Raw genomic sequence first — 13505 nt, 5'->3', positions numbered from 1 at the left:
CCAAAAGAGTACATTCTGTTTTATTGTTAGCCAGCAGTCTATAGTATCAATATTTAACTAGTTGTTTAACACTTACCTGTTAATAGACATTTGCGTTGTTTCCAGTTTGGGGCTATTATTGATAAAACTGCCATGAGCATGCACACAAAAGCCTCTCTGTGGACATATAATTTGATTTCTCTTGAGTAAATATCTAGTCCTGAAATAGCTGGATCACACAGTAGGCATATGTTTATCATTTTAAGAAACTTCCAAACTGTTTTCCAAAGTGCTTTTATACATTTGACCTTCTCCCAGGAAGGTATGTCAGTCCCAGTTTTTCTACATCCTTACCAAAACTTGGTGTGGTTAATCTTTTTAATTATAGAAATTCTAGTGAGAGTACAGTGGTATCACATTGTGTTTTTAGTTTATGTTTTCCTAATGACTACCGATACTGAACATATTTTCATGTGTACACTTATCATCAATATATATTCATGAACTGTCTGTTTAAATCTTACATTTTCTAATGACTAACAATATTGAACATACTTTCATGTGTGTACTTATCATCAATATATATTCATGAACTGTTCAAATTTTGCTGAGTTTTTAATTGGGTTCCTTCGTTTTTAAAAAAGTATTTTGTTTTGAGGGTTCTTTATTCTGAATACAACTCCTTGTCAGATTTATGACTTTAAAGTGTTTCTCTCAGTCTTTGGTTTGTCTTTTCATCCTCCTAACAGTGACCCCTGAAGAACAGAAGTCTTTAATTTTAATGAAGCTTAATTTTTCAAAATTTTCTTTTGTGGCTCATGCCTTTAGTGTTATGTCTAAGAAATCTGCCTTATCCATGATCACTAAGTTTATCTTCTATGTTTTCTTCTAGAAGTTTTATAGTTTTAGGTTTTACATTTCAGTCTGTGATCCATTTTGAGTTATCTTTTTCTATGGTGATAAATATGATTAAAGTTTGTGTTTTTGCAAATGGACATGCAATTGTTGTAATAACATTTTTTAAAAAAGACTATCCTTTTTCTACTGCATGGCTTTTGCAACTTTGCTGAAAATCAGTAGTCCATATATCTAGCTGCGGTTCTATTTTTTGACCGTATTTTGTCCATTGATCTGTGTGTCTAAGTTAATATCAATATCACACTATCTTGATTTCTTATTCTTCCAACTTTGTTATTTTTTCAACCTTACTTTAGCTATTTTAAGTTTTGAATTTCAATATGAATTTTAGAACCAATATGTCGTTGTCTATTTTCTAAAAAGCCTTCATGGCATTGATCCCAGTGTGTAAATATGTGTCCATTTATTAATTGATTGTGAGCTATCTTCCTTACTATCACTTTCGTGAGGTTAAACGACTGTCTGATTCATGCACAATTCACTAGCCTGTGCTGAATCCAATGTCTGCTGTCTTAAGCACTCGATAATTGTTTCTTGTTGAATCTAGTTCTGAGAAAGTAGGTTCTTCCAGGTACAAAGTAAAGCCCAGTAAAATACAACCAAAGGATTACATTTATCAGCCAGTACCAACATATTAGTGAGTAAAAGGTGGAAGGTGATGTCTCTTCCAAATTATGCCACTGTTTTAGGGTTGTTAAGTAAAGCTGGTAATTTGTGTCTCTATGCAAGCAACATCTCTTCTTAAATAAGATAACATTTCAAGTTTTGAACTAACTGGAAGAAAGTGTGTTCAGATAGAGGTCTTATTATATGGTTGTGAGTGTTCGGGGTGTGACTGAGAGACATGGAGTGGGAGGAGGAGGACATGAGAGGAGGCATTGATAGATCAGCCTGAGATTAAAATGCCCCTGAACTCTCTACAACCTTTGCGTAGAGGGCTGTGTAGGAGAGGGGAAAGGTGTGGGTACATGTGTACCAAGTGGGATTACATGGTCTGTTGGAGGAATTAGATCTATAAGAGAGCCCACATGAGTTTATTATATCACCAAGACCTGGCATAATAATTATGCTACCCTGTTTCCCAGAAAATAAGACCTAGCCAGACAATCAGCTCTAATTCATCTTTTGGAGCAAAAATCAATATGACCCGGTATTATATTATATTATATTATATTATATTATATTATATTATATTATATTATATTAAGATTAGATCTTATATTATATAAATACAACTGGGTCTTATATTAATTTTTGCTTCAAAAGACGCATTAGAGCTGATTATCCGGCTAGGTCTCATTTTGGGGGAAACACAGTAGTATAATTGTGGAAGGATGTAGACTAAAAATGTCATCCATGTCTTGGGTGCTGGGATTCTGAGTGATTTTCTTAAAATCTGCTTTGTGTTTTTTTTTTGTTTTTTTTTTTTTTTTTTTTTCCAACTTTTCTACAATGAATACCTGAACTATACATAATCAGAGAGCTTTTTAAATGTATAACTTTTGCCATATATATTTTGGTGAAAGTTATTTGTTTTACAATCTCATGGAATACCATTAAAAGCCACCCTAAGAAGCACACACTTTAAGTATTACTGAGTTATCAGGTAACTTGACAGCCTTATGGCTTACAACATTTAATTGATATTAGAGTACATCAACTGTTTAAAAATAAATATTTTTATTCAAAAACCTTTTAGAAAAAATTTTTTTTTTCATTTTCTGCACAGCACCAATTTTTGTGTAGAGGTTTTATGGTTTTATGGCTTGTTAAAATGCAACCTGGCCTCTATATCTTCTATTTGACCTAATAAATCTATAGATCTTTTTAATGAACTCAGTTGACTATGGAGAAAAACCTACATGTCAATTTTTAATGTGAATGAACTCCTTTCTAAAGACTAATAATTGCATTGGAAGCAGATTATAAGATTGTGCTATTAATTTTGACATTTTATATTCGCTTCAGTCTTCCTATATTATTATGTTTTATTATCCTTGTTGCAGAATATAAATAAACATGTTTCAGTATTTGCTTGGGATGTTTAACTACAGTTTAATGAATTTTAATTATATGTTAATGTCCCAATAATTTCTTTACCTGCAAAATATTTGAGTTATAAGTGAAACAGTTTGCAGTGATATACTGCCTCTCCAGTGCAAAATCCTGCTTTAAAAGTGGCATGTTTAAAAACTAAAACACCCAATTAGTTGGTTTTAATGTTTGTATTACTAATGTAATTTCTGTGAAATTCTTCTTGGAAAGTTTGTTAATCTATTATATTTGAAAGATTCTTTTAGTCTCTAGTTACTGTCACTCCTAATATCTCTAAATCATCACAGTAAATCATAGAGTACTCTAGACTTGCAATGCCCAATATGGAAGCCAGATACGACTATTGAGAAATTGAAATTTGGCTACCCCAAATTGAGATATGTACTGTAAGCCTTAAATACACACTGGATTTCAAAGGTCTATTCTGAAAAAAGTGACTGAGAATATTTCATTGGTACATGATTCAGTGATGATATTTTGGCTATATTGGTTTAACTAAAATACATTATTAAAATTAATTTTACCTGTTTCTTTTTACCTTTTTTGGAAAATTTAAAATTACACGTGTGACTCATATTTGTGGTTCACATTGTATTTCGTTTGAGCAGTGCCACCTTAGAGCTGGCTTCTTTACCAAGGAGATGTGTTCTACCATAATTTGTTGGTGAATGAAGCCCTCAATCTTTGCCTACAACACCAAGAGTTGGAAAAATGGTATCTACCTAAACTCTCTGTCATCGTCAGTGCCCACTGGACCTCCTTGCGGTGCTTGCTATATAATGCAGCACTGGAATTTTCCCTGTTCCGACCATTGGATTTTATTTTCGAGAAACATTTCTTACCAACCATTGACATACGTGAATCCCAGTCATTTTTCATCGGATGAGGCTGGGTCTCTATACAGTAGATCAAGGATTAGCACAGAAAACCAGCTGACAGGAATTTGAAGTCAGCAATCAAGAGCTTAATGAAATAGACAATCACTTGCTTGGGCTAACAGTGGTTACTGGTGCCTACAATTTAATGTGGATGTGTGTGTATATTCATTCCAAGTGAGTAAGCATGCCAATCAGAGCACACTTACATCATCATATCTTTTCCAGATTTTTTGTTAAGGGTTTTTACATTTTACAAAGAATCCTCAGAGCCTAAGACTCTTTTAAGCATGCACATATTATTACTTTTTTTTGTTAAAGGTTTGTGATGGAGAATTAAATGATAGATACCTAAATTCGAAGCATGGGTTCCACATTCTTGAGTTTCTTATTATAAAGTACAAGTCTCCATATGGAGCTATTTCTCATAGGAAGTATTTAATTTTCTCTGAAAACACAGCAGTGCTATAGCAGTTATAAATTGAAATATCCTTTTTTGTGGTAATTTTATTGATGAAAACTGCTGTTTAAAATACGAGTATAAAAGCATCAAATTGTTTTGTACTACTTTTTATTAGACATATGAAATGTTAATTGCTCTTATGTATTTTAATTGATAGGTTGTCATAGTTTTAATATTCACTGTTTATTAATATTTTTTCAGTCTGCTATGATATATATGTAATTATTTTATATGTGCATTATTATGACTATTTTTAGCAGAATGTCTTTAGCGTTTTTTGAAACCTCAAATCTCTCAATATAACTATACGTATGTATGTTAAAGGCAACTGTTGCATGGATTTCCACATTTTTTTCTAATAATATCTGATGCTAGATTTATACTGCTCTTTTCTAAGAGAAATGTTTCATCTTTAAAGGGATTTCGTCAAACTTCCAGCAGCACTTGGCAATATAGAGAGGCTGGCATTAACTTAATAAGCTTAAAATGCTCTAAAAAACATCATTTCACTCACTTCGTTAGTCTCCCACAGGTATTTCCACTGCTGTCCTGAGCCATTGGCTTCCAGTTCACATTATTTGGGTATAATATGAGTTTACAAAGCAATACGACAAATGTCCTGTACTATGCCCCCTTTAAAAAAAAATCCACTGAGTTAAAAGAGCCTCAAAGTACAAAGTGAGACAAAAAGATCATCTTTCTTCTTCTTTTTAAAAAATGCGCTGTAGAGTAGAAGTCACACATTCAAGTGGTACAGGAGCAAGGCAGGTGACATAAATGACACATGATGAGTGAGGATTATGTAGAAGTAAACAGCTCATGCCCTTTATATGTCACTTAGGAATTCTATTTGGTACCAAGTAAGACAGACTGAAAATAAGAGTCTTTTAGGCAAGATGGTGTTTTTCTCTCTTATAATAAAATAACTTTAGGCAAAAGGTCTCAGGCCATAGTGGTGACTCCATAGCCATAAGAGATACAGGATCTATATACCACATAGCAAACCACCCCAAACTCAGTGTCATAAACAAAAAGAATGTACAAATAAGCTGTGAGAATTTTCTGGTCTTGGCTGGCATTTTGCCTACATCTGCGGTCAGCACTGGAGTAGCTCTGTTGATCTTGACTGGGTTGTCTCATGTATTTGGGGGACTGGCTGTAGGTGGTTCAGGATGTTCTCAGCTAGGACAAATGGGTCTCACACCACATGGCCTCTCATCATTCTCTAGCATGAAATATTTCACGTATCAGTGGAAGGTTGCCAAATGAGAAAGTTGAGGTCTTAGAGGTTCAAAGGTCTAGAGGTCTCGAGGTTCAAAACTGATATTCTGTTACTTCTGCCACATTCTCTTGGCCAAATCAAGTCTTAAGGCCAGCCCAGATTAAATGGGTTGGGAAACAGATTCCACCTCGATGGGAGATGTTGCAAAGCACACAAATAAAAACATGCATGAAAAATTAGGCCACAATTAATCTATCACAAATTTCATCTACTTTGGCCTCTACCTGAAGTGAAAATGGATACATGGTTTCTATTCTCACCTCATGGTCTAAGATGACTGCTATAACTCCAGCCATTACATTGATTTTCCAGGCAAAAAGCAGTAGAAAGGGGGAAGGGCAAATAGGGCTTGTGTTTGCCTCTTGACCTATCTAATGGGCTTTCCTTAAAGTCTCACTTAAACACTTATGCTTATACATCATTGACCACGCCTGGTTATGAGAAAATAGGAAATATGGTCTTTTATCTGATACTTTGTGCCCTAACAAAATCAGAGTTCTGATGCTCTGGAAGCCAGTCGTCAACGATCAGCAGTATCAGACATATTAACCACAGGATTCAACTTTCATTTTACTTTGATTATTGGGCAGTGTTATCAAACATCCTGACTTTTCAAAAAAAAACCCCACAAATACAGAAATTTTATGTGAAATTTCCTGTATTTTATATGTTAGCACCTAATTAAAATACTTTCAGTTTTTATTTTGAAATAATTTTAGACCTACAGAAAATTTGCAAAAGTAGTATAGAGTTTCCAAACATCATCACCCCTAATATTAACATTTTACATAACCATAGTAAAATTATCAAAAATTGGAATTTAAAAATGGTACAACACAATAAATCAGGAATTAGCAAGCTTTTTCTATAAAGGGCCAGATAGTAACTATTTTAGGTGTCTGTCACTGCTACTTAAGTTTACCACTGAAGTACAAAAACAGTCATAGACAACATGGAAACAAATGAGAGTATCCGTTTCAATAAAACTTTATTTACAAAAATAGGTGACAGACCATATTTGACACGGGAGCTGTAGGTTGCCAACTCCTAATATAAACTAAGCTAAAGACCTTATTTAATTTCATCTGTTTTCCCATTAGTGTCCTTTTCATGTTCAATCCAAGACCCCAAATTACAGTTAGTTGTCGTGTCTCCTTAGTCTCCTTCAGTTGAAGACAGTTACTCATTCTTTCTTGTCTTTCATGAACTTGATACTTTCGAAGTATACTAATGAGTTATTTTGTAGAATGTCTCTCAATTTTGCTTTGTCTGATGGTTTCTAATGATTAAATTGAGTTTATGCATAAATATAGGTGTGTGTATATGTATAAGTTAGTATACATACACATATTTACTAACTCTGACTATTGAGAAAGCCTAAAATCAGTGACACCCCAGTAACAAAGAGTAAACCTAATGCCCACATCTTGATTTCTAAACACCATTCTCCAATGAAAGGAACCAGGGTTCTTTGGAGAAGTAGTTAATTCCATGGCTGGATCAGGAAAAATGTGAATTGCCCAGAATATTTGTATTGTCAGAACGTTTAAGATAGCACTCAAAAAGCAACCCCCCTCCAAAAACAAACAAACAAAAAAAAAAAAACCAAGAGCATGTCCAAAGGACACGTGAGTGTATCTGGAGTTCCCAGTAGCCAAAACTGGGACAAGTTGAGCAACCAAATATATAATGAGAGTTTTGGATTATAATCCCTAGAATAAAGTAAATATCCCCAAGTACATGCATTCGAAAATTGCATCTCTAAGTACAAGGGGAAGTGAATAAAAAGGTGAATAATGCAACAAACATTTTAAGATTGCAGGACTGATGGGGACCCATTTCATCCTGGGTCTCAAGCACATTAAAATGTATCTGCATAAGTCATTCATCCTTGAATGTGTGGGGGAAAAGTGTGCAGGGACTAAAACTATTTGTACTAATAATTGATGGTTAATCTTTACTCTGTTCTATATAAAGTAGAATCTTAGAGGTTTTTTTTAGTAATTTGCCAATGAGCTCAATAATATAACCGTACCTCAGACTCATGTGCTATTTGTAATAAAGTTTTTGTTTTTTTATTTGACCTGATGCTCAAGGTGCCCAATATTGAGGGGCCAATTTACCAGATAATCTATGGAAGTGAAATATGGAAAATGGCATGGGCTTATGTGTTAAAAGCTTAGTTATGCTTGTTTGATAGGTATACCTCTATTTTTATAAAACACACACACACACACACACACACACACACACACACACACACACCCCACACAGCTGCAGAGGTGCTTATTTTGCAGGTAAGTCAAAATGGATGAACTATAACTTTTTTTTTTTCCCCCAAACTTCACAAGTGGCAGGTCATTGCTTTTAAGTTTTAAGAGCTAAATTCAGTTATCTGAAATACTGCTTGGGTTGGTTTTGTAATTAATTAAAACAAGAGCTAACATTGTATACTATTCATTATTGGCCAGGAAATTTACATAGGCCATTTCCACTTTATCCTAAAGACCATTGTATGGTTTAGAACATGGTGTCCATCTCCATATTTCAGATGAGTAAATATACTCGGGAAAACATGAACTGCTCCAAACCATGCAGGTAGTATAAGATGGAGCCATGTCTGTCAATTCCAAAGCCAACACCTTCCTCTTTAAGCTTAGAAATATTTAATATTGTTAAAATTAATTAAAATTAAACATTAAATTTAGTTGGCAACAACACCTCGTATTAAGACATTCAGTACCAATGGATTCAGAATGATATACCTGTTATCTGAATCTACTCTGCTGAATTCAGATTGCTTTTTAAAAAGTCAGTAGTGGCAATATGGCTTTATCAGAGATATGTAGATAACAGCTTTTTAGTGGCATGTTTAAAGAAAAAGAAATTTGAAAGGAGACTTTTAGTGATGATTTAGGCGTGTATTAAAATAAGTTTATGATTTCTGATTTTTTTGTTATTAATTTGGTTTAAATAGCAGAATAATTAGAAAATTAAATGTAGTGCTAATTCTTACAAAATAAGCTCAAAGCACATATTGGTTAATTACATATAAAGTATAATGTAATGCTATTGATAAAGTATAAAAATAAGGTACATTTGTTTCATTTTAATTTTCTGGGTCAAGATATCACTTTTGTAAAATATGTTATTGTTACACAGTAGACCATATGGTGTCATCAATCCCGAAATTGTACTTCCTGACAAGATGACTTATTTTCGGATACTCTGAAATATTTGGAGAGAGTATCACAGGACTTTAAAAGAAAATTCTGTCTATTTATATTTTAGCTGATTTTGAACTAAATTTTATTTTATTTTTCAATTACAGTTGACATTCAATATTGTATTAGTTTCAGGTGTACAGCATAGTGGTTAGACATTTATATAACTTACATAATTATACACCATACATAATTATTATAATATTATTAACAATATTCCCTAAGCTGTACCTTATATCCCCATGACTCTTTTGTAACTACCAATTTGTACTTATTAACCTCTTCACATATTTCACCCAGCTCCCCCGAACTCCCGCCCATCTGGCAACCAATTTTGAACTAAATTAAAAGTGTATAAGAATTGAGCTTTCAGAACCATCCTTCTAGGATTTCTTGTAACCTGTGCAAAATATTGCTGTCTAGCATGTCCTCCTGATCTTAGCAGTGATAGTTAAACACATAGGGTATGCTTTTCAGTAGATGATTTTATAAGTTACTTTCAGTGAACTGCAAATAAATCAAGGTTGAATTTAACCAATTTAAAATATAAGGAAATAAACTTAATTGGAAAACCTTTGCAATAGCTTTAAAACATAAATCTGTATTCTTAAAGAAGTGTTAAACATTTTTAAATGGTTAAATATTTTAAAGTGTGAAACCTCCATTTTTTAATGTCGTAAAGTGCTGGTATTTTTACAGAAAATACAAGTCTGCTAAGTATATGTAGTATGCTTGTGGTAAACTGACGTATATAATAAAATAAAAACAGGTATTTGTTCTTATTATCCAAGGAGAAAAATAGAGCCATCTTCTGGGATCATTTTGGGTTGTCCCATAGTGAATAAGGTGAACTATCAACCTATAATTATTTTCAGGGAAGTTTTCTTTGCACTTGTCTGAAAATTGGATAAGCAATGATTAATGTTAGGAAGAAGAAAAGAACTAGGATCTGGAATTTGTCTTTCTAATGGGTTAGGAGAGAATAACTGCTTTCAGTTCCTGGATCTTTCATGAAGCATATGAAATCTGTATTTAGTCTCTTTCTACCCTAGCAGTAATATTTATTATTTACTCATTTCAATGGCAGTGCTGTGCTGAACCAGCAAAATTAGGAACTTATAGATTTGCATATAACTTCGAGTCAGCCAATGTGTATACTGTTAATCCTCATTATTCATGGACTTTATAGCTACACATTCACCTTTTCATGTTGTCTTGCCTTTCTGCTGATTTTGCTGTTTGAAATGGCCCACCAGCATAGTGCTGAAATGCTATCTATCTAGCGTTCCTAACAAGAAGGATGTGATGTGCCTTATGGAGAAAATACATGTCTTATGTAAGCTTCATTCAAGTATGAGTTATGGTGTTGTTGGCTAAGAGTTGAATGTAATGGATGAGCAATATATATTAAATGTGGTGGTCTTTACACAGATACGTACATAAAACCATAAAACAAGGTTATGTATTGGTTGAATGAAAAAAATGTTGGGGCCAGGCCAGTAGAAACCTAATCCTGTATTTCCCCTGAGATCAATGGTTCAGCATTCACTAATTCAGTGTTCGCAGCAACTTTATAGGACATAACGACCGCAAATAATGGGAATCAACTGTATTAAACATTTGTAATTACAAGTGAGTGGGCTTGGCCCCAGAGATTCAGGTACCAAAGGCGCAGTGCCTGTCCCCATTGGGCTTACATCTGTTAGAGAGGTGGACTCAGGGTGGAAGGGTTAGAGAGGGCTGTGACAGATGCAGGCAAGGTGCTAAAGGGAGTCTCACACTGCCTGGTTGTGTCCAGGTAATAATATACATATCAGTAAGGAACTGCCTGCCTGAGGAAATGAGAGAAACAGTAAAGAAAGGATGTACAGCATGTGGGAGAATGTGAAGTAAATGAGGTTATATGTTTATTTTTAAACAATGATATCGGTGGGGTTCTGACTCATGTTGGTACCGTGTTGTTACAGAAGAACACTGGCAAAATGCTTCCACCTGTTGCCAAAATGAACGCTGAGGAAAAATGAAGAACACTGAAGAACTCCAACGAAAAGTTGCAGAACAGAAATAGCCACACTCCTTGGGAGTCTGATTCATCCATAGCCATCATACAAAGGTAGGAGAATAAATTATGTTACATTTTTGCCTTTTAAATTTAGTTTTAAATTACACACACACACACACACACACACACACACACACACACAATGGAATATTATTCAACCTTAGAAAAGAAAGAAATCTTGCTGTTTGCAACCATATAGATGGGCCTCAAGGGCATTATACTAAGTAAAGTAAGTCAGACTGAGAAAGACAATTACTGTGTGATCTCCCTTCAATGTGGAATCTAAAAAAATAATAAAATTTTAAAAATCTGAACTCATAGATACAGAGTACAGATTGGTGGTTGTCAGAGATGGGGTTTGGGAGGAGAGATGAAATGGGTGAAGGTGGTCAAAAGGTATAAACTTCTAGTTGTAAAATAACTATATCCTGGGGATATAATGTACAGCATGGTGACTATAGTTAATACTGTTGTGTATTTAAAAGTTACTAAGAAAGTAGATCTTAAAAGTTGTCATCATGATAAAAAAAGCATTGTGATTGTTTTTGGTGAAGGATGATCATTTGGTGATTTGCTGAGTGTGATCATTTTGTAATATATACAAATATCAAATCATTATGTCATACACCTGAAACTAATATAATGTTCCACGTCAACGATATCTCCGTAAGAAAAGAAAAATATGCAATAGTAAAAAAGCAGAAAAGTACTTTATTCAACAATTATTCATTGGGTGACTCCTATGTGCCTGCAAATTGTTTTAGGAAATAGGATGTGATAGTGAACAAAAAAACTCAAGGGTGTAGCCTTGAAGGAACTGCCATTCTAGTGGGAGGAGATGAGGAAGTAAATAAATGCAAAAAGAAAATGTAAATAAATGCGGCCATTAATAGAGTTTATGAACATGATAAACAATTAATGAGATAAAGGGTGACTGGGGGGCTACTTTAGTCTGGGCGTCAGAGCAGACCACTCCGGGAATTTTGAGCTGAGAGTTGAATGGTGAAAAGGAGCCAGCTAAGTAAAGGTTTGCAGACAGCACAGTTCATGTGCCAGGAACCAGAACCTGGGTGGACGTGTTCAAGGATCAGAAAGCAGAGCTGTATTGCTTTGAGAGGGGATTTGGAGAAGCATGAGTTAGAAGATTAAGTTAGAGAGCCTGTACACATGGGAAAGTGTGTTGCTTTTACTCCAATGACAACAGAAACCACTGGAGAGTTATCACTAGAGTGGTGATTTCATATTATATTTTTAAAAGACCATACTGCTTTATTTAGCTAAAAGGTGGGGGCTCAGTAATAGTGAAAAACTGGGTGCTGTCAGCTAGGTAAGGGATGACGGAGAGTTGGCTCCGGGACATGGCGTTGGGTACACATGGCATCTGCTTCAGCTAGATTAAACTAGATGATCATCAATGCTCTTCATGAATCCCCCAACGTAATTCTAATTTTCACATGAAGGGTATGATGTTCATTTTTGTTGTAATATACAATACTCAAATGGTAATTTATTTCACTGTTTCAAAGAACAGCTTATGACGTGTATTTATGGCCTGCTTCTGAAACTTGGTGTGGGGAGTGATGTGAAATTCTAAAAAAATAAATAAAATTCTACCCTGAAATCTGATGTTCTGGGCAGGTTATCTTATAACACTTGGTAACTGGAGCCTTCCAGGAGATTTGGCGACGCCTCTCTTCCTTCCTGCATTGTTCTTGGCTTCTGAGAACATTGTTACTCAGACCACGAGAGGGGACTGTGTGAAGGGTCCCCTGCCCCATAAGAAAGAAACCTATGAGGTTTTTTAAGGACTAGTGGCTCAGGTCAGTCAAGCATGACTTCAAGGCTAAAACTTTTCATACTGGATTATTTCTAGGTGGAACATTGAAGGAAAAACTAAACACTACTTAAAACTGGTGTTTTAAAAAGACAACAATATGTGGATTTAAGCAATGTTTGCAAGAGAAACTAACACTCTTCACAATGAGGGCTTCCTACATTGGGGTATGTGACCATCGTGCATGAGGAGGGATGAGAGAATAAAGAATTTTGCAGTGACCTTGGCAGGTTTAGCCAAGACATCAAGAAGCCAACAGCCACTGTTGGAGCGTGACCCAACCTGAAAGCCTGTGTTCAGAAAAATTTTCATGATAACTCAGCCAAACAACATTTTAAGGGCTCAATAAAATGTTGTACCCATCACTTTCTGAAACGGTTCTAAATTTGGGTGCTGTAACAACCCTTCCTTCCTCCACCTCAGACGCCTATCAAAAGGCTTTGGTGGTCAGAAAGCAGCCTCAGTGCAGCAATTATATGGTGTCGGGTAACTGAAAAACATGCAAAGCAATACTAAAGGCAAAGGATAAGGTACAGCATCGGCGAGGACTGAGACTTCCAGGTACAGCTTCCAGGGTCGTGGCTCCATCACACGGGAGCATTTTGTCTTCTGATCACGAACCACCAAAATACATGTGCAACACCTCAGTCTCAGGGGAGTCAAGGCTCAAGCTTACTGAAGGGTATTTGATATCTCGCAGCTCAGGTAGCTAAACACAGGCTTTGTGAACAGGCAAACCGGTGCAAACCATCAATCCAGGGAGTTTCAATAAAAAGTGTATACAAGCTGGTACAGTATGCCTCTGGGGTTGGA

At 35.1% G+C, this 13505-nt stretch overlaps 1 protein-coding gene across 3 annotated transcripts in view; it reads left to right on the top strand.

The window, feature by feature from the left end:
- The window catches only part of PAK5 (p21 (RAC1) activated kinase 5), a 283597-nt gene that overhangs the window by 97358 nt on the left and 172734 nt on the right, over positions 1-13505 (top strand). For all 3 annotated transcript variants that reach the window (XM_033095502.1, XM_033095504.1, XM_033095503.1), the window contains exon 2: positions 10764-10909. The gene's annotated coding sequence lies outside the window, so the exon portion shown is untranslated. The remainder of the gene's footprint in view (positions 1-10763; positions 10910-13505) is intronic.

Source organism: Rhinolophus ferrumequinum, chromosome 23 (assembly GCF_004115265.2).
Source record: "Rhinolophus ferrumequinum isolate MPI-CBG mRhiFer1 chromosome 23, mRhiFer1_v1.p, whole genome shotgun sequence".
NCBI classification, from domain to species: Eukaryota; Metazoa; Chordata; class Mammalia; order Chiroptera; family Rhinolophidae; genus Rhinolophus; species Rhinolophus ferrumequinum.
The sequence above is the reverse complement of the archived record's forward strand: the minus strand, read 5'-3'. Positions and strand labels throughout refer to the sequence as shown.